The sequence below is a fragment of the Protopterus annectens genome, chromosome 12.part0, assembly GCF_019279795.1.
Source record: "Protopterus annectens isolate FY-2018-M chromosome 12.part0, PAN1.0, whole genome shotgun sequence".
Lineage (NCBI taxonomy): Eukaryota > Metazoa > Chordata > Ceratodontiformes > Protopteridae > Protopterus > Protopterus annectens.
In genome coordinates, this window is record NC_056746.1 from 381698890 (window position 1) to 381720534 (window position 21645).

Sequence of the window (21645 nt, forward strand, 5' to 3'; positions counted from 1 at the left end):
TGTACATCCAACAATGGGGAAGAGATACTAGCTGAAGTTGTATGCTGATTGCAAGAGTTCTGATTTGATTTATTTATCTATTTGCTAGAAATGCTGTCATTTTTATGTAGGGAAGACTAACTGGACCCTTAAAGAGTGGATTTTTTAGAGCATCTTCATGATGTCTGCAAATGTAAAGCCAGTAATGCACTGGCTAAACATATAGCTGAGTTTCCTGGACATTGCTTTAAGTTTATGGTGCTCCAGCTGCTCACTTGTTGTCCGAGGGGTGGTGATGTCAATAATTTCAATGAGAAGGCAGAGACCAGATGGATAGTGGAATTGTGAGCTGATAAAGACTATGGCTTGAATGCCATGGTTCCTTTAAGACCTTTGCTGAAAGCTAGGAGATTAGTTTATTGACTAATTGTTTTATCACATGATTTGTTGTTTTTAGTACTTAAGTGTTTCTCCTTCAGTGCTTTGTATTGTATTGGTCTGATGAAGAGCTCATTGGCTTGAAAGCTCTTACCAAATATTAAATTTTATGTTTTTAGCTGTGTTTAGTCAGTTCTTCTTTTACTACTGTTTTAATTTAGTTTTTAAAGTTATCTTAGCTAAACGGATTACTGGCTGTATCTTATGGATTTACTGTCAGAAGGGTATGATTTTACCAAAACCTCCCCAAGCTCACTTAGCCAGATCTATGGCTACTTCATTGGCTTTTTGGTCAAGAACATCTATAGATGACATTTCTGTAGCAGCTACATGGTCCAAGGTTCATACTTTTGTTTCACATTACAAATTGGACATCATATCTAGACATAAGCTTGCTTTAGTTTGGCAGTACTCCGGAATATCCTTCTATGAGGGCTGCCCAAGGTCATCTTAGCTGGGGACTCTGTCCCATAAGTGAGGAAGAATGAAAAGGACAACATCAGATTTATAAGTTATGTATTCACCATAACTATGCATCTGTGTTGTCAATTTTCAGTCTTCCTCAACTCCCCTCCCATCCATCCCTCATCCATTTTCTTCTTCTGGAAGGACCTATTGGACTGTGTTTGGAATTTATAGTTCTAAGATTGAGCCCTATCTTTTCAATATGACTATCCTCATCTATTATAATGAAATTGAACAGCAAACTCCATCTGAGGCAATGGGGATGGAGTGGGGCATTATGGGTAGAGGGAGGAGCTTGAGAGTTGGATCTGAAGTCTATAGTATGCAGCCGACAGATCCGTAACCCATAAGTGAGGAAGAATGAAAATGGACAATACAGATGGCTAGTTATAGTGAGTACATAACTTATAATTTTATTGAGGTGGTAAACCCTATTCTGTCTTCCTTTATCCTGTCTCTGAACCAATTTCCACTTCATTGGGTGACATAGGTGTTTATCCCTAGTTTTGCAAGCTTATCTGCAATGCCCAAGTAAGATACAGAGTCAAAGGCCTTGGTCAGGTGAAGGTAAGCAGCATGTACTGTTTTCCTTTCATCCATCGCTTTGGTGACTTTTTCAAAAAAATGTACAAGGTTAAGCAGACATGACCTGTCCTTGACAAAACCCGGTTGTGATGAGTCCAGTGTTTGGAGGTTTCCAATATCCTTATTGATTATTTCCATGATAAGACTTTTCATGGCTTTACATACAAGGCTGGTCAGACTTATGGGTCGATAATTGTCCAGGTCAGTGGATGACCCTCTCTTGTGCAGGAATGTGATACTTGTTATCCTCCATTCTCTTGGTATGCAGCCAGTTTAGATACAGTCAGGTGGCATTATCCAAGCTGCATTGCAGTTCTCAAACAGAGGTATGTAGGTACCAAAAGTATACTTCAGAATGCTACACAGTTTTTATATCACTGCCTGTGTTTATAGGAAGAGTAAACCTGTCTGGTGGACATTTACAATAAATAAACTGTATAATAAAAGGAACAAATTGCTGTCCTGGACCAAGAAAGAGCAGGTGTCTAATTGGAAGCAATCTCTCCTTAGGCTTAACAAGCAAATAAGAGCACTAGTGAAATGCTGCAAAGCAGACTTCGAGTCCAAACTGGCCACATCTACTAAAGACAATCATAAGGCTTTATTCACATATGTCTACAATCTCAAGGGAAGCATGCAGATCTGCTCAGAACTGGTGGTCAAGGACACCACACACACAAACCCTGTAGATATAGCCAACCTGCTAGCAGACAGGTTTAGGGAAAACTTCACTCCTCTCTCCCCCCATCAGTAAAACAGGACATCCCCAGTACCTGCCCCCTTCCCTTATCTCAAGAGAGCAAGTCATCACTGCCCTCTCAAAGGCAAAAAATACAGCCTCCATTGGACCCGATAACATCCCAGACTGCATCCTACATGAACTCAGGCAGGAACTTGCAGCACCATTAGGCACCCTATTCAACCAAAGCCTGAGTACCGGCTTCATCCCAGCCAAGTGGAGGACAGCTACTGTTATCCCTTTGCACAAAGATGGAGTGTCCACTGATCCAAGAAATTATAGACCCATCAGTCTAACTAGCTTGATCTACAAGGCTATGGAGCAGGTTATCATGGACTTCATTAACAAGGACATTGGCAACCTCCAGACACTTAATCCCACACAGTTTGGTTTTGTCAAGGGGAGGTCATGCCTGTTAAATTTGGTTGACTTCTTTGAGACAGTCACCAAGGCCGTAGATGAGGGGAAGACGGTGCACACTGCCTACCTTGACCTGGCCAAGGCCTTCAATACTATTCCCCACTCGGGTATAATAGATAAACTCTCTCAACTAGGCATCAATCCATATGTTACCAGATGGGTAGCAAACTAGCTCAGTGATAGAACCCACCTAGTCAAAATAGGGAAAGCCACCTCAAGTAGTAGACCCGTAACAAGTGGTGTACTCCAGGGATCGGTCTTGGGGCCTCTGGTGTTTGGGATCTACTTCTCAGAGGTGCAGGCCAAATCTAGTGGGCTATGGCTGACCAAGTTTGCAGATGACTGTAAGATGGGTGCAGTCATCAATTCCCCTAGTGATGTGGACATCCTCCAAGAGGGTCTCACCTAAACAAATGACTGGTGCCAGAAACATGGCCTCATACTGAATGCCAAAAAATGCATCATCATCCCTTTTGGAGAGAATAACGTCCCCACAAATTATCACACTGATAATAAGGCAATAAGGATGCGATCAGTCATGAGGGACTTGGGAACCTAGGTTGATAGCTAACTTACTTTTGACCACAATACTGCCTCCGTTGTATGGAAAGCTTTCTACATGGCCCACCTAATTAGTAAGGGTATCTCATCCAGTGAAAAGGTGGTCATAACATCCCTGTATTTTTCCCTTATAAGACCGATTATTGAATACAATGCCTTTTCAGCATGTACCTCACAAAGCAGATGCAGCAGCTGGAGAGACCACAGAGATTCCTCACCCAGAGAATCCAGGGCCTCAAACAGCTACACTACACAGATAAGCTAAAAGCCCTGTCCCTCTACTCAGTCTCCTACAGACTCTTCAGAGGTGACCTCTGTCTGGCATACAAAGCAATCTCAGACCCCGCCCTGATGGGGCTGCTGCATATCTGCAAGTCAAGCTCCACTCAAGTAACCCGCACGGAAGACCACAACCTAGTCTGTGACATCAATAGGACTTGTTGGTGAGACAGATTTGTGTCCCAGAGACTCCCCCTTTTGTGGAATAGACTCCTTCTCCCTGTAAAGCAGACTACCTCATTAAACCTTTTTAAGCACAACCTGGATAACTGGATTGGGAACAGAAAATATATCCTTGAGATTCCACCTATGCCCCTACTGGACAGAGGCATAGGGTGCTGACTTGTTAGAACATGGGCTAAATTCTTGGCTAGGCTTGTAAGAGTCTCAGGGCCAATAGCCTAGTAACTTACTCTGATCCTATGTGCTACCAGTTGTACATGTCTTGCACTTTATTTGAAAATGATAGGTTGCAGTCATCAGCCATGACTGTAGGAAACACGAGGTATCACCTTTCGAACAGTAGTTTACATGTGGCAAATGCTTCTAATGTGATTATCTGGTTATACTGTGTCTCCTTGTACCCATGTCTACTCATCTTTCCCCCGAGGTATTTTCTCAGTTGCGGTTTTCCTTTACCTGCCTGCCTGTCTGTATCAGCTAGCACTACTGCAAAGTTTCTATTTACACTCAGTAGAGAGATGTTCCATTGGTTTTGTGCTCTGGGAAAATGCCTGGCATATATCTGCATCATGTGTACTTCAAAGGTATCCACCACAGACATTTATGAAAATAAAGCATATATCACACATGAGCTTTAGTCTGGCACATATCGTGTGTAGTCATAGGGTATCCACCAGGGACATTTATGATTATAAGGCATGTATCCCACATGAGCTGTTAAATGATGGAGTAATAATACCTTCTTGTTTATACTTCTTGTCTCCTGAGACATAAGCATGGCTTGGATGATAACACAGATCAACATATATGTAGAATTATCAAACGAACTTTCAACTTGTGGGGTTCCTGCATGGTGGTGAGTTATTCCTGGTGGGTATCAAGTAACATATTCTCTTCCACATGTCATGATATGCACTGAAGACTGCGTGAAGTATCTTGAGATGTGGATGACTGGGGCATACCTGCAGTACTCCCAGCAATTCACTGAAATGATCCTATGGCTCATGTGGCTAGGATGCAGAAGTCTGTGGAAAGTTTAATTCTGGAGGAATGTGTCATTTTAGCCTTATGGGAGTCAGATCCACAAGGCATACATCACATATGTAGTACAGAGCTTCTGATTAGCTAGGGTAACAAACCCTGTCTTACATGAAATCTTCATCTATGCTGTCACCTGAGCCGCTGTGCATTGCAAGTACCCACTACATTATATAGTATTGCAGCATCATGTGACACTCCATCTGCATAATTGCTATTTAGGCTCATGGACTCCCACTGAGGTGGAATATAAAATACTTTGTGTATAATATTTATTTATTTTATTTATTTCCAGTTTGATGACTGGGGAAGTCCACTGGGCTCAAAGAACCCATTTTCAGTGGAGGCCCGGGGAGAAAAGCTCCAATAATACATAGTACAAGCTCCATAATATGAAGTACAATACATAGTGGAAACAGAAACAAACTAAGCAAATTTTACATACAAAATAGCAAAAACTAAACAAAAGTTAAACAGCAGCTTGGAGAAGGATGTAAAGCATATTTACATGTTTAGTGGTTGAGAACAGTAGTACAAGGTTAAATTAATACAGAGGTTTAAATAATCTGAGAATGATATAGAAGTAACATTAGCATGGATGAGTTTTTTATGCATGAATATTAGCATGAGTTAAATTAATACAGAGGTTTAAATCCTCTGAGAGTGGTATAGAGGTAGCATTAGCATGAAGACAGTACATAGGGTTAATCAATAGTGTGTAAGGAAGAACAGATTTTGTGTGTTATATAGTATTTATGTATTAAGCAGGTTAGGTAGGTGGAGTGCAATTGCATTTCCATTTTTGGGAGAGGTAAGAATGCAGCTGGGTTTTGAAGTGTACAGTTCTCAGAAATTCTTAAGAGATGGAGGGAGAGAATTACATTTTTTGGCGACGGAAAAGGATAGGAGAAGCTGACCAGCGGGATGATTTGGTTTATAAACAGAGGTTAGATTTTGGTGGGTAGATCTTAGAGTTCTGTTTGGGGTGTATAATGTTAAGATGTTTGTTAGTGCTGGGCATATAGTTGGTTTGAAAATAAGCTTGTGAGTGGTGATGAGTTGGAGGTAGTCAAGGTAGCTTGAGAGTTCTAGCCATTGCAGCTGGTGGAGAGGTTTACATTGGTGAGTGGAGTATTTGTAAGTGGTGGCGAACTTTGAGATTTTATTGTAACAGGATTCTAGTTTAGAAGAGATGGAGGAAGATAGGTTGGTTAGTAGGAAAGCACCATACATTAGTGAAGGTAGTGGCGAGGGTCTGTCTTGTTGAGGGGGAGAGGAAGTGGGAGTTTTTGTACAGCATGCCAATTTTCTAATGGGTTTTCTTTATATTTAGCTGAATATGGGTATTGAATTTTAGGTGTTCATCAATAGTAACTTCAAGAAGTTTAGCAAAAGGAACAACTTCTATAGTGGAGTTGGCAAGGCTTGTAATCTTGAAAGAGGTTTTGTCTAGGCGGATAGATTTTGAGGGAGAGAATAGAAGGATCTTTGATTTGTTGGCATGCAAAGAGAGGTGATTTTGGAGCATCCAGTTCTCAGTAGTTGAGAAGGCAGTTTTGAGTTTTTGTTTAGAGCTCAGAGAGGTTTCATGCAGAATAAACTAAAGTTGAGTCATCTGCATATTGCACTATCTTAGTGTCAGGCATGGCTGCATGGAAATCATTAATGAAGATATTGAAGAGAATAGGGCCAAGAATGGATCCCTGGGGTACCCCAGTTGGGGTGGGAAGGAATCCTGAGGTGTCAGTCTTCCATTTTACTGCCTGAGATCTGTCAGAGAGGTAGCTGCTGAACCAGGTAATGGTGTTTTGTGATAGGTTAAGATTGGAAGGTAGTGAAGAAGGTGGGTATGGGAGACTGTGTCGAAAGCCTTGGAGAGGTCAAGGAGGACTGTGGATACAAGTTCTCTGGAGTCACTGGCATGGTTTATGATGTCTAGAAAAGTGAGAAGAGCTGTTATTGTGCTATGGCCAGCACGGAACCCATGTTGTGTTGGGGTGAGGAGTTTGTTATGTGTAATGAATGGCATGAGCTGGAGGTGGATGCATTTCTCAAGAATTTTTGAAATAGGGGAGAGAATCGCTATGGGTCGGAAGTTGGAGATGTTATTATTTTTCCTCCTTTATGGAGGGGTAGGATAAAGGCTGCACACCACAGTTTGGGGACATATGATTCTTGTATGGATCTGTTGATGAGTATGCTAATGGGGATGGCAATGCTGTCTGCTGCAATTCTTAAAAAGAGTGAGGGGATATTGTCAGGGGCATTGGAGCAAGGCTTAAGCTTAGAGAGAAGTTTTTTTTATATATGAGGTGGGGATGAGTTTGAGGTGGAATATGAGAGGTGAGTTTGGGGTGGAAGGTTGGGCAGAGGGTTTGATTTGGGGGGGGTGCTGTTTGGGAATATTTTAGTGAGTTCTGCTATAGAGTTAGTAAAGAAGGAGTTGAACAGAGTAGCTATTTCTGGGTCAGATTTACTAGTGTGAGGGCAAGGGTTGTTTTTGGTGCCTGGATTGAGAAGTGAGTTGATGGGTTTCCAGAATTGTTTGGGGTTAGAGGAGTGGTTAGACTATAGTTTGATATAGTATGCTTTTTTGTCTTGTATGATATGTTTTTTGGCTAAGTTGTGGAGTTGTTTATATTTAAGAAGAGTGTCAGGGTGCTTATTACGATGGTTGCATGAGTGTTTTGGTATCTTTACTAAGCCAATGGGCAGAATTGGTTTGTATACGTTTTATTCTTGGAGGTGCTTGGGAGTTAAAAGTGTCTAAGAAGGTTGAGTTGAAGAATTCAACAGCACTATCCAGAGGTAGTGTTTTTAGAGTGTCCCAATTTATCAGTTTGAGAGAATTGGAAAAATGTGTAGGGTTAAAGTTGTTGATATTCTGAGTATGGATATATTGGTGTAGATGAGGAAAGGAGGGGGTTGCTCTATGGATGAAGGCTGGTAAGTGGTCACTGATAGAGTCTGGTAAGGTGCCAGTGTGGGAGATTTTGTTTGGGTGGGAGACAAGGATCCAGTCCAGTATGGAGCCTGGGGAGGTTATTTTTATTAGGTCTGGTTATAGCATTTGTGAGTTGAGTGAAATTACATAGATTGATTGAAATGGTGGGGTTATTGGCAGTAATTTTGTTCCAGTCAGTGTTCACATCTCCTAGGATGTATGCCTCAAGCTTGATATTATATGAGGCCCACAGAAGAATTTCCTCAGGTGTGTTAATGTTGTTTCCAGGAGGGATATAGATGGCTATAACACAAATGCTTTTCTGGTTATTTAGTTTCCTATGACTAGTTCAGCATTGCTAAACTGTGGAATAGGATTTTGGTAGGGAGTGATGGAGAGTAGGCTAGAATAGATTAAGGCTACTCCTCCACCCTTCTTTTTTAGACGGTCTTGTCTAAGTACTTGAAACCCAGGGGGTAGTATTTCAGAGTCTGAAATGTTGGGTTTTAGCCATGTCTCAGAGGCAGCTGTTATCCCATACACAACCTGACATAGCAGCTGTCTCAGAGACAGCTGCTTTGTCAGGTTGGGTATGGGATAGCCAAGCGTGGAAGTGGGCTAATTTGTTTCTTAGACTCTGTGTATTGATGGTCAAGATCTTTGAGGTATTTAGGGTTGGTAGTATGGGTAGTAATGGGTGAAGATGGATTGCTGCTGGTACTAGGTCCTGGGTTGGGGTGTATGTCTCCTGCTAGGTATAGGCTGTTAAATGAGAATGAGAGCAGGGGCTTGGATTTGCTCCTAGAGTTTGGTGGGAGGTACAATTGTGCTTTGGGAATATGACGTTTCATTGAGGATAGGAGTTTTAGTTTAAAGCAGAGAAGTGGGTTTGGAAGCACTAGGGAGAAGGATATAGTGTGGAAATGAGATGTGGCAGAGTTATGATGTGTGTTAGGGGTGATTGTGGGGTGAAGAGGGGTTAGGAAAGAAGGGTTAGTTTGTAAGAGGAATAGGAGGTAGCATGGTATAGAGGTATTAGGAGTAGTATGCTAAGGGAAAGGATAAGAATGGTTTGAAGAGACATAGTGTGGTTTAACTATAATGGAATAGTTGGGGGTTAGGTGTTGAGGATGTAATAGGATTATTGGTGACAATGTAGGAGGGAGGAGTATGGAAGTGTATCTAGGGCTTTAAGGATTAGGGATGGGGAGGGGTGAGAGAGTATTGGAGGATGGGAGGGGAGGGTATAGTGAGGAGATGAGAGTGGATTGGGTAAGACAGGGGGGAGGGGACTTATGGCTAGAATAAGTGTAGGAGCACTGGGGGTGGGTGGGAATTGGGGGTAGGGGAGAGGAGTGAGCCCACAGGGCGAATGGAGCGGGTAGAGCCAATGAGAAGGAAGAAGACCAGACTGTGAAGAACAATCAGTGGTTAGGTAGGTAAGCTCAGAGGTAAGGAAAGTATGGAGAATGTAGCACTTGTTTACTGTAGTTGTTATATGCATCCCATAACACAAGTCTCCACCCAAATTCCTTGTAAGCATAACAGCATATTTAACAGCAAACAGCTTATGTAGTAAAAGCAGTTACAGCTTCAGTTAGTCCCCTAGACTATTGTGAGCATAACATAATATGTAACAGTAAACAGTTTCTGTAGTAAAAGCAATCACTACATCAGTTAGAACCCTAGACTACATAAAGTTAGCTAAGTACTTCAGTTGGAAAACATAAACATGCCTGGTAAACCAGGTGCACCACAAACATTTGAGAAGAGCTTAAACACTTGCAGGCACTTACTTGCAGGTGTGCACACTGAAAAGGGTCTGGGGAAGCATCCTCACCACAAGCAGGCCAAAAGATAACTTTCAAAATGGCGCCGCTCTAGGAGACCCACTAATATAGACTAGTTAATGTGCATGGGGGGAGGAGGGAGATACAAAATGGGGGAAGGTATAACCAGAAAAAATAGGTAGAGATCTGGCCCGCCCCCTCACAGAAGACTGCAAAGAAAAGCAATCAGCATAAGAAGTGGAAGACTTGGAGATGTAATGTAAGTGTAAGCAAGGAAGAGGTAGAAGCAGGAAATTAGGAGTGTACACAGTTAGTTGCTGAAACACTACTTTATGGCCTTGGTGTGCAACTAATACAAAGGAAGGTAAATCTATCTGGGGGACAAAATACACCAAGTAAATGGTACTTGCCTTACTTTACAAGTTTCAGTGTGGCAGCAGATCTATTTGGGACAAGATACAGCAAGTATATTGTTAAGTTATGCCACCCAGTGGCAATAGACAAAGCTATAGTTGCCTGGGGGAGGGGGCCTTGCAGGTGTGCATGCTGGCCAAAACAATGTTTAAAAAATAACTAGTAATATTAACAAATGTGCTGTAAAAGGAAATGTAAATAACCAGTCACAATGTTTAAAACATAACTGTTAAGGACCACATCTGCCAATAACAAGAACTGTTAAGTATCCAGTTACTTATGCAGACTTGTCTGGTAGGTATCCTTATTAAAAACTGCTATTCTTGGCTTGCAATAACTGTATGGAGAAAGCAGACCATAGCAGTGGTTTTATCTGGTGATGTTGCAGTTGCTGGGGAGGGCGGGGACCCGAGCTGCGATGATGCAGGTAGACCAAGTGCACTATGCACACTTGTCTGGTAGGTATCCTTATTCAAAAGTGTTATTCTTGGCTTGCAATAACTGTAGGGAGAAACTGGACTGTAGCAGTGGTTTTATCTGGCAATGCTGCAGTATCTAGGGGGGGACCCGAGCTGCGATAATGCAGGTAGACCAAGTGTGCTATACAGACTTGTCTAGTAGGTATCCTTATTAAAAAGTGTTATTCTTGGCTTGCAATAACTGTAGGGAAAAACCAGACCATAGCAGTGGTTTTATCTGGCAATGTTGCAGTTGCTGGGGGAGGGGACCCGAGCTGCGATGATGCAGGTAGACCAAGTGCACTATGCAGACTTGTCTGGTAGGTATCCTTATTAAAAAGTGTTATTCTTGGCTTGCAATAACTATATGGAGAAACTGGATTGTAGCAGTGGTTTTATCTGGCAATGTTGCAGTTGCTGGGGGGGGGGGGAACGACCCGAGCTGCGATGATGCAGGTAGACCAAGTGTGCTATGCAGACCTGTCTGGTAGGTATCCTTATTAAAAAGTGTTATTCTTGGCTTGCAATAACTGTAGGGAGAAAACGGACCATAGCAGTGGTATTATCTGGCAATGTTTCAGTTGCTGGGGGGGGGGGTGAGGAACCCGAGCTGCGATGATGCAGATAGACCAAGTGTGCTATGCAGACTTGTCTGGTATGTATCCTTATTAAAAAGTGTTAGTCTTGGCTTGCAATAACCATAGGGAGAAACTGGACAGTAGCAGTGGTTTTATCTGGCAATGCTGCAGTTGCTGGAGGGGGGAGTAACCCAAGCTGCGATGATGCAGATAGACCAAGTGTGCTATGCAGACTTGTCTGGTAGGTATCCTTATTCAAAAGTGTTATTCTTGGCTTGCAATAACTGTAGGGAGAAACCGGACCGTTGCAGTGGTTTTATCTGGCAATGCTGCAGTTGCTGGGGGAGCTGCGATGATGCAGGTAGACCAAGTGTGTTGCAGGTGTGCACACTGAAAAGGGTCTGGGGAAGCTTCCTCACCACAAGCAGGCCAAAAGATATCTACTTACTGCTTCTGTAAATTGAATATGGATTTGCAACAATAGTATTAATATTCCTTTTCTCACCTTATTACTTGTTAAAAGCATTAAGATTTATAGTTTTGATTCATTTTGTACGTGTTCATAAACTTTAAATCTTTTGCACTATCTTATTGCTGCTGTGGAAGTTTGTGTTTCCACAGCTTGTCTTTGAATCCTAAGTCAATGAATCTTACAGATAGACTGAAAATAAAAAGACAGAAAAAAGGTTAGAAAAGCGTACACTGGGGAAACCTAAATGAGGGAAAAGCAGAGATCGTTCTGTTTAGTTTTTACATCTCTTATTGAAAACATGTCTTGCTATCTCCTTCCATGTTATTTTAATGGTAAGACCAGAATATACAGAGATACCTTACTCACATGATCACTTACTTTCTATATATAATACATTGCAGTGAAGAATCCTACACCTGAAACTATCTGCTGTACAATCCATACTTTTTTTAAGACATGAAATCTAAAATAATGCATTGAAAAATGTATGGTTCCCTTTTATCCCCCATAAAGCTTCACCCCCCATATCAGTACTCAGCACATTAACCCTTCTACCAATAATCTGAAGTAGTTAACTTCATTTGATCAGCAACCTGTGGGTATCGGATCCGATTCGGATCCAAGCCGGCAGCTTTCCTAGCAAAAGATCCGAGCTCCAAGCTCCTCCCCTACCCATAATGCCCTGCTACCTCCCTCTAACCCTCAGATCTCATTTGCCGCGGCTTCTTGAAGCATCTGAGAATGAGCTCCTAGAGTTGGGTTTGTGAGTTAAGTAGTTTAACTTTTTTTCCTTAAAATCTCTGTACTCTGAGTGTGTGTGGTACCCTTTTTTCTCCCTTAATCTATCTGGGTAGTTTATCTTTATTTAGTGTAGATTTGAAATCCCCACCCCCTTCTGTCTGTGTGTGAAGGTGTGTGCATTTGGGCCTATTCCTGTCAGTATGTCTGAGGGCCCCAAAGCGATTTTTTCTAAATGCTCCGAGTGTGGCCATAAGCTGTCTCCAGCGGATGGCCACACTCTGTGTGTTATTTGCCTGGGTGTGGACCATCTCTCTTCAGGCTGCACTATCTGTGCAGCCTTCAACCCCAGGGCTTTGAGGGATAGGTGGACTAAGCTAGTCCTCGTGGGCCTCTTGCCCCCGGATTCGGCTTCATCCTCCTCCCCTTCTGTGGCACCAGCCGTGGCTGTGGCTGTCCCACCGACCGTTCCCACTCCCCTGGCCGGGATTCAAACTCCTTCTTCGGCTCAGGAGGAAAGGGACTTGAGGAAAAAGGATAGGAAGGATAAAGAGCGTGAGAGGGACAGGCATCGTAGCCACAAGAGGCGGGCCAATTCAGCTCCCTCAGCCCCGCTATCTAAGCAGCTTGCCTCCCCTCTTAAGGTCTCCGGGTCTTCCCTCTCCAGGCTTCGTTCTCCATGTTTCTCCCCGGAGCCGGAGGAGGAGACCTGGTCACCTTCAAGGTCGTCCAGGTGGCCTTCCTGGCCAGCCTCGGCAGCCTCATCCAGGTCAACCAGAAGTTTATCTGACACGGACATGGATCAGATGATGCATCAATTTCTTCAGGCCCAGCTGCAGATGGGAGTGCTCTTGCCTCCCCCCCTCCGGGGGGGGAGCTCGACCCCATTTTTTGCCCCCATTGCTCCTTCTCCGGCCTGCTTCCAGGGTTCAGAGCTATCGGATCCGAGTAGCTTCGGAGCCAGGGTGGTGTCGGCACCGACAGTGTTTCCTACTTCGGCGCTGACTGTACCTTCGAGTTTGTTGGATCCTTTTTCAGATCCAAGCTCTCAGGGCCATGAGATGGGCGTCGGATCTGGAGGGGTTAGTGTGCCTTCAGCTCCGTTGAGGTCAGATCGCACTGCCCTTTTGGATCCGATCGAGTCATCTCCGGCGCCGGTCCGTGTGCCAGATCCGAGGGGACTGCTTTCGGATCCTAGAGAGAGCAGCTCACCCTCGGCATTCGACGTCGTGGAGAGGGTTCTTTCGAGGGATTCGAGGTCCCAGGCTCTTGCTATGGATCCACCCGCCATTCCCTCTCAGACGGGCCTGTCTTCCATCATCTGGCCCCAGGGACAGCCTATGCCTACGTCCCAGATGGTTTCCATGGAGGAACAGGATATTGTTGGTGAACCCTCCTCGGACAGCCCCCCTGAGGAGGTCCCTCACAAATGAAAGTGCAAGAGGAGGCACTTGGACTCACCTGAGTCCCTCACAGAAGACACGGACTTGGAGGAAGGAGAAGGTTCCCACAGGTCACCCCCCGAATACGTCTCCTTTGGAGACATTATGGAAATGGGGGGGTGGCCAGCCCAAAAGCCTTCCTCGGACGAGTCTGTCTTTCTGGAGGTGTTCGACATAGGCCCATCTAGATCTTGGGTGTCCCCTCCCACCGATCCTCTGGTGGACCTCATAACTACCAGGGCATGGAAGGAGCCGGACACTGTGGAGCCAATACTTAAGAGACCAAACAAGATTCTCAGCCCCCCCACAGACAGGACAGTTTGGAGCAAAGGTGCCCCTGTAGATGCCATAGTGGTGGCGGCTGCCACCAAGAAGGAATTAGCACAGGAGAGTTCCTCGGTACATCCTCCAGACAAGGAGTCTCAGACGATGGACCACCTTGGAAAGCGGATGTTCACTTCAGCGACCTTCTATGTAAGGTCACTGAACTATATGGCACACGTGATTTGACTCCAGCGGGACCTAATCAAAGAGTACGCTGGGTCACCCCCAAAGTCCATGTCGGCCGAGGACAAACGGACCTTCTCGGCACGAATGGCCACTCTTAAGTCTATCACAAACACCTCTATGCGGCTTCTCTCCCATGCCATGGAGGGAGCAGCTAGAGCCAGTGGAACACGCATTGTCTTACAATGACAGGCCTGGCTCCGTCTCTGCAACTTTGCGGAACCCTTCAAGGCGTCCTTCGCGAATGCCCCCTTTGACGGTTCTACGCTTTTCGGCAAAACCATCCGTGATATGCTGCTCCAGAGCGAGAAGGACAGGAAAATGTTGTCTGCCATCAGGTTCTGCTTCTCAGCTCCTCAGAGGTCCTTCTCAAGGAACCAAAGAGGACAGAAGAAGATGTGGTTCCGGAAATCCCAACAATCCCGTTTCGCTCCGGATCCCTTGTCCTTCAGAGGCAGAGGAGGACAGGGTGGATGCCAGCCCAGAGGCAGAGGGGGGCTGAAGAATTTCAGGTCGAGGGAACCCTTTTCCGATTGACCCACGCAGCAACCCTGAGGGGTTGCCCGACTGCTCCTCTCTGGAGAAAGTCGGGGGGCGCTTCTCGGAGCATCTAGCACATTGGGAGTCCATTATGACAGATCGCTGGGTGCTCCGGAGCACATCCAGAGGTTACTCAATTCCATTCCTAAATTCTCCTCCCCGGTCGGGGCGCCTCCCTGATGTACCACACAATCAGAGGGAGGTAGCAGCCTTTGAAATAAAAGAGCTGCTAGAAAAAAGAGCCATCCAGCATGTCCCCCCCGGTCAATCCGGATTAGGCTTTTACTCCAGGTTCTTTTTGGTGCCAAAAAAGACGGGGGACTTACGGCCAATTCTTGACCTGTCCATACTGAACCTGTCAGTTGCCAAAGAGAAGTTCCGGATGGTCACCATTCAATCCATTCTCCCTCTATTACAGGAGAATGACTAGATGTGCTCCATAGACCTCAAGGATGCGTACTACCATATTCTAATGGACAGGCAATCCAGGAGGTTTCTCCGCTTTTGGCTGGGAGACAGCCACTATCAGTTCAGGGTCTTACCCTTCGGTCTCATCACAGCCCCCAGGGTGTTTACCAAGGTCATGGCAGTTGTAGCGGCCCACCTGAGGCTTCAGGGAATACAGGTCTTTCCTTACCTGGATGACTGGCTCCTAGCCGCCCCCACCAGGCATCTACTATGTTCAGCGAGAGACTATTTCCTACATCTCGCCCGCTATCTAGGGATCACGATCAACCACAAGAAATCCTCCCTTCAGCCTACTCAAATTTTGAATTTCATAGGGGCCAGGATAGACACAATTCAGTCCAAAGTCTTTCTGATGTCGGACAGACTTCGCAATCTAAACCTCCATGTTTTTGCTCTTCTTCAGTCCTCGGCCCCTCTAGCGGAGTTAGTCCTGAGGGCTCTGGGGTCCATGGCAGCGGCCATCAACTTGTCTCCGCTCGTGCGTCTGAATATGAGGATTCTCCAATGGACCTTACAGGTCCAGTGGTCCATTCTGCTTCATCCCTTGTCTGCCCCTGTTCCTCTCAGCAGGGTTTGCAGGGAATCTCTACTTTGGTGGCTCCAGTCCAAGCATCTCCGAGAAGGGCGCCCCTTCTCCATGTCCCCTCCCCAAGTCACAGTGACCACGGACACGTCTCGCCTCAGGTGGGGGGGGGCATTGTTTGGGCAGAACCGTCCAAGGCACGTGGACTCACACAGAGACATTTTTGCATATGAATGTCCTGGAGATGAGGGCGGTGCTTCTAGCGTTGCAGGCTCTCCATGCCCTTCTTCCTCTAGGGACTATTGCAATTTAAACAGACAACATGTCAGTGGTCTGGTACATCAACAAGCAAGGGGGAACCAGATCTTATCCACTTTGCTGAGAGGCCATGAGAGTGTGGGAATGGGCGATATCCACAACCGCTTTCTCATAGCAATGCACATACCGGGTCGGTTAAACATTCTTGCGGACAAGCTGAGTCGGACTATCCTCTCACCCTACGAGTGGTCTCTGAACCCTTTAGTGGCAAAACAGATCTTCCTCAGATGCGGTCAACCTTGCAGCGATCTGTTCGCGTCGCCTTCGAACACAAAGTGCAGCGAGTTTTTTGCTCTAATTCCCCCACCAGGGGAAAACCCCAGAGACACGCTGGTTCATGTTTGGCCATCCGGTCTTCTTTATGCTTATCCTCCTTTTCCGTTGATGACAAAATTCTTGCAGAAAGCTCATCGGTTGGGGAGCAGAGTTATCCTCATAGCCCATTCTGGCCTCGTCAAACATGGTTCCCATGTCTACGGTCTCATCTAGTGCATCCTGCCTGGATCTTAGATCCCCTTCCGGATCTGATTTCTCACCCCCTGGGATTGAGGACCACTGACCTGGACAACCTCAAGCTCTCGGCTTGGTTGATCCAGTTCCCTTGATGGCTAGGACTCCCGGTATCTCATAAGCTATTCTGGTGGCCGCTCATAAGCTTTCTACCAGAAAAGTCTACAAGAGTAAATGGAAACGTTTTTCTATCTGGGCGGAGCATAGGAATTTGGACCCTTTTACGGCTCCTGTTCCAGCAGTCCTCGATTTTTTATCCCAAATCTTCCATCAGGGGGCTAGTTCTTCAACTGTTAAAGTTCAACTGGCAGCAATTTCCCACTTTCACATTGGAAACAAATTTGGGCCCCTAGCATCATCTAAGATCTGCAAAACCTTTCTGAAAGGTACCTTTCTTTTGAGACCCCCTGTTAAGGAAGCAGTTCCTCCATGGGATTTAACCCTAGTTCTCCAGGCTCTGACTGGTCCCCCCTTTAAGCCCACAGCTTCGGTCAACTTGAAGTATGTATCTTGGAAAACTGCCTTCCTGATTGCTGTTACTTCAGCTAGAAGAATATCGGAACTTCAGGCTCTTTTCAGTAAGTCCCCATACATCATTTTTCATAAAGACAGAGTTTCCCTCAGGACTAACCCCTCTTTTCTGCCTAAAGTGGCTTCTGAAACCAACATCAACCAATCTATCAACTTGCCTGTCTTCTTCCCTAATTATCACAACAAAGGAGAATATAGACTCCATTGCTTGGATGTACATAGACAGTTACGATTTTACCTACACAGAACGGCTGTTTTTCGAAAATCAGAACAGCTCTTTGTCTCATTTGCTAAGTCCCATCTGGGTAAACCAGTGACTAAGGTAACCTTAGCTAGGTGGATTTCACAATGCATTCTTCTCGCATACAGAAGCTCTGGATGACCTGAGCCCATGTGGGTTCGGGCACATTCTACCCATTCTGTGGCTACTTCTGCAGCCTTCTGGTCCAGGGTTCCTTTGGATGACATTTGTTCAGCTGCTACTTGGGCTTCCTCTCACACTTTCATTACACATTATAAATTTGGATCTGATTTCCAGAGGAAGGGCGTCCTTTAGCTCTGCAGTGCTCCGGAATATCCTTCCATAAGGGCCTCCCAAGTTGTTGGTAGCTGGGGACTCTGTCCCACAGGTTGCTGATCAAAGGAAGTTAACTACTTCAGATAAAGAAGTTATGTACTCACCATAACGTTCCATCTGAGTAGGTAACTTCATTTGTCTGCAACCAACCCTCCCTCCGTCCCCCTGACCTGTAGTTCATCCTTGAAGGAACATGGTATGTCACTTCCCAGATGACATCAGGTTAGGAAGTTCAGGTAGTTTTACTTGTGTTATGGTAATATTCTGGAATACTATGGCAAACTTGATCTGAGGGTTAGAGGGAGGTAGCAGGGCGTTATGGGTAGGGGGAGGAGCTTGGAGCTCGGATCTTTTGCTAGGAAAGCTGCCGGCTCGGATCCGAATCAGATCCGATACCAGCAGGTTGCAGACAAATGAAGTTACCTACTCAGATGGAACGTTATGGTGAGTACATAACTTCTTTTTTTGTTCCAGAAGAGTGTTGGATTTTCAGATGGCTGATTTAACTTAAAGGACAGATGCATGGTATTTCAAAGGATAATACTGTTCATTACTAAAATTATTTACACTTCTCTAACAGCACAGAGAATTAAGGCTATGAGCCATTAACAAGCTGTATCCTGTCCAGGTTGTGAGTCTCTCAGACACCATTTGCCTACTGTGTGACTCTGACCAAGTCACTTAACCAGACAGTGGTCCTTGGTCACCTCTGAAAAGTGAACTTATTGTTTGTTGTACTTACCTGGTTAATAAATGAACAAAATAAATTACCAAGCTTGCCACATGATATTCAGATATTTATTGATAACTTGCTCTCAAGTCTAATGTCCCTATTACTTTAGAAACAGTACAACAGATATCTTAGGTAATCTGATGCCAAACTGTTCGCACTTCCTAGAGTTAAATCAGCCACATATCCTTGTTGCTGTGTCAATTCTTTCTCCAGTTACTGGAAAACAGGGCAGCAGTTAAAACTACTGCCTCACATAACTTGATCTCCTGGTTTAGTTTCTATTTGGGGTGCTGCTGTGTACAATTTGCATGCCTTCCTTGTGACTGTCTACATTTTTGATTGAATCCCCAGTTTTTCCCCATTAACCAAAGAAATTCAGCAAGTGAACAGTGATCCTCATAATTGCCTACAGGTGAATTCTAGGTGAGCAGACAGATTTATGTGTCTACATGTGCTGTCTCCTATGATGAATGCCATCCATGCTTTACTCATTTTACTTGCAGAGATAGGCTTCTACTCCCATGTGTCTCTGAATAGGGATAATTAGGTATTTAAAATAAATTAATGAAGGGAATATACTTTCTGTATCTCTGTAAAGCTCTTCTACATTTGTAGAGTTCTAGAGGTGTATAGAGATGCACTTGAGTTTTTGCATATCTGATTTTACCAAAGTGAAGGGAGGATGCTTGTCTTTTCAATGCAAACATCAGATACATACGCACAAAACACATATTCCACCATGTCCAGGCCACCACAAAGGTAAGGCAAAGTGCAGTATATAAGGATAGTTTGGAGTAGCTAGTCAACTGACATGTTTAGAATATAACAGGGTACCAAAGGAAACCCACTACTCAGGCTTGAGGTGAATAGGTAAACTCCACACAGAAAGTGACCAGAGATCAGATCTGAATTATGGACCTTGGAGGTGTGTAGCACAGGTATTACCTACTGAGTCACACATACACACCGGAACACACACATGCACACATGTATGTATGTATGTATATGTATATATATATATATATATATATATATATACATATAAATATATATATATATATATATATATATATATATATATATATATATATATATATGGTTTACTATCACATACTCAAATGCACTGTGTTTGAGTGTGAAGATGTCCGAACAAATTGTTTGGAAATCAGAACACAGTAAATACCGAACTGAGCATTTCAGTAAAGTTGAATGTCGAATATGCAGACCTTGCTGAAATGCTTACATCCACTCAACATTGTAAAACACGTTTTGCAGGGGGGCAAGCCCCACTGTACCTCCCACCCCCCTACTTATATATACAAACTCTGGGATCGCACTATACTGAGGGAAAGGGTACATTTTCCGATCCCACTATAGTGCGATCTGCACTACATTGCTATAGCGAATGTTCACTATTGTAAGGTTCAACAATGTAGTAATCACACTTATGGTTCTGCTGAGTTTCGTACATATGTTGATCGCACAAAGTGCAATCGACTATGTGATAGTAAACCTATATACATATATATATATATATATATATATATATATATATATATATATATATATATATATATATAGACAAAAACTCTTCCGTTCACCCAACAATACTCAGTCTCGCCCAAAAAATATACTGAGAAAATCCAAGATGGAAGGAGTAAGTTCACTTAAATGTGCCGTCACAGGATGATAATAAATCCAAGTAAAAAATCAAGTAAAATGCAGCCTTTTATTAACAAAAGATAAAGAACATAAACGTGAGCGCTTTCGCGGATCACAATTCCGCTTCTTCAGACGTAAAAAATGATTTCTCATCCATTTTCTTATATAACAAAGTCCATTAATTATTGATGGCAATTATTCAATCACATAATTATCAGTTATCAATCAATGAGCTTCAGAAGTTGTTTTTGTTATATACAAGTTACTTCTTTCAGAACTAAAGCACCTAATCAGAATAAACTAAGCAACACATATCAGATATAAAGTAGTAATGCATGGTTGATATTGATATAGTCAGTCCAAATATAAACATACCAAACTACTAATAAACATATTAACTTAAAAAACATGTACTGTTTATAAATATGAATAAAAATATGTATAAAAATACATCGTTCAGCTCCAAAAAATCATAAGAAACTGAACAATGTACAAAATTAATCCAGAATTTGTGTTATTGATAACAATACTGTGCATCATGTTCCTATTCCATAGAATGATATACTGAAGTTAATAAGTATATTTGATATAAAAACTGAAAACTAAAAAATGGTTATTATAACTGCATACAATATTTGTCATATATAAAAATTTTAGTAAAAAATTAAAAATTAGTCTAAAAAATGTTTTTTTTATGATAATATAAACTTTGTGGTTCTTTGCAATTTATCTAAGGGTCCTAACTTTGAGTAAGGGTTTAAGTTTAAATTTTTTAGACTAATTTTTAATTTTTGACTAAAATTTTTATATATGACACATACTGTATGCAGTTATAATAACCATTTTTTAGTTTTTATATAATATATTTATATAGTATATATTCAGTTGATCGTTATTCATTAATGTATTTAATGTATTTATGAGCATATCAAATATACTTATTAACTTCAGTATATCATTCTATGGAATAGGAACATGATGCACAGTATCGTTATCAATAACACAAATTCTGGATTAATTTTGTACATTGTTCAATTTCTTATGATTTTTTGGAGCTGAATGATGTATTTTTATACATATTTTTATTCATATTTATAAGCAGTACATGTTTTTTAAGTTAATATGTTTATTAGTAGTTTGGTATGTTTATATTTGGACTGGCTATATCAATATCAACCATGCATTACTACTTTATAACTGATATGTGTTGCTTAGTTTATTCTGATTAGGCTCTTTAGTTCTGAAAGAAGTAACTTGTATATAACAAAAACAGCTTCTGAAGCTCATTGATTGATAATTGATAATTATGTGATTGAATAATTGCCATCAATAATTAATGGACTTTGTTATATAAGAAAATGGATGAGAAATAATTTTTTACGTCTGAAGAAGCGGAATTGTGATCCGCGAAAGCGCTCACGTTTATGTTCTTTATCTTTTGTTAATAAAAGGCTGCATTTTACTTGATTTTTTTACTTGGATTTATTATCATCCTGTGACGGCACATTTAAGTGAACTTACTCCTTCCATCTTGGATTTTTTCAATATATATATATATATATATATATATATATATATATATATATATATAGTTAGCGTGACACTTAGAAAAATAGATAGATTATATAGATCACTACATATTTAGATATATAGATGGATAGACCCAAATAGGTAGATAAAAAGAATTAGATATGTTCCTATAAGTGCATGCCTAAATTCAAATGCAGAATGGATAGACAGTCAGTCGGACAGA